This window comes from Octopus bimaculoides, chromosome 12, assembly GCF_001194135.2.
Source record: "Octopus bimaculoides isolate UCB-OBI-ISO-001 chromosome 12, ASM119413v2, whole genome shotgun sequence".
NCBI classification, from domain to species: domain Eukaryota; kingdom Metazoa; phylum Mollusca; class Cephalopoda; order Octopoda; family Octopodidae; genus Octopus; species Octopus bimaculoides.
Window position 1 is genome coordinate 23,777,629 of NC_068992.1, and position 457 is coordinate 23,778,085.

Consider the following 457-nt stretch of genomic DNA (forward strand, 5'->3'; position numbering starts at 1 on the left):
TACATGTTTGCAGTTCGGTGAGTGAGACAAGCTGCGGGAAGGCGTGCCTCCCCTCCACTAGTACTCTATAGAACGCATTGGTCGTTTGGAAGCTGCACAAGTTTGATCCCGGACGGCAGAGCTGTTGTAGAGCTTGGCGACACTCGCGGTGCCAATCGCCCAGTTTCGGTCTCTTCCTGATACATGTTTGCAGTTCGGTGAGTGAGACAAGCTGCGGGAAGGCGTGCCTCCCCTCCACTAGTACTCTATAGAACGCATTGGTCGTTTGGAAGCTGCACAAGTTTGATCCCGGACGGCAGAGCTGTTGTAGAGCTTGGCGACACTCGCGGTGCCAATCGCCCAGTTTCGGTCTCTTCCTGATACATGTTTGCAGTTCGGTGAGTGAGACAAGCTGCGGGAAGGCGTGCCTCCCCTCCACTAGTACTCTATAGAACGCATTGGTCGTTTGGAAGCTGCA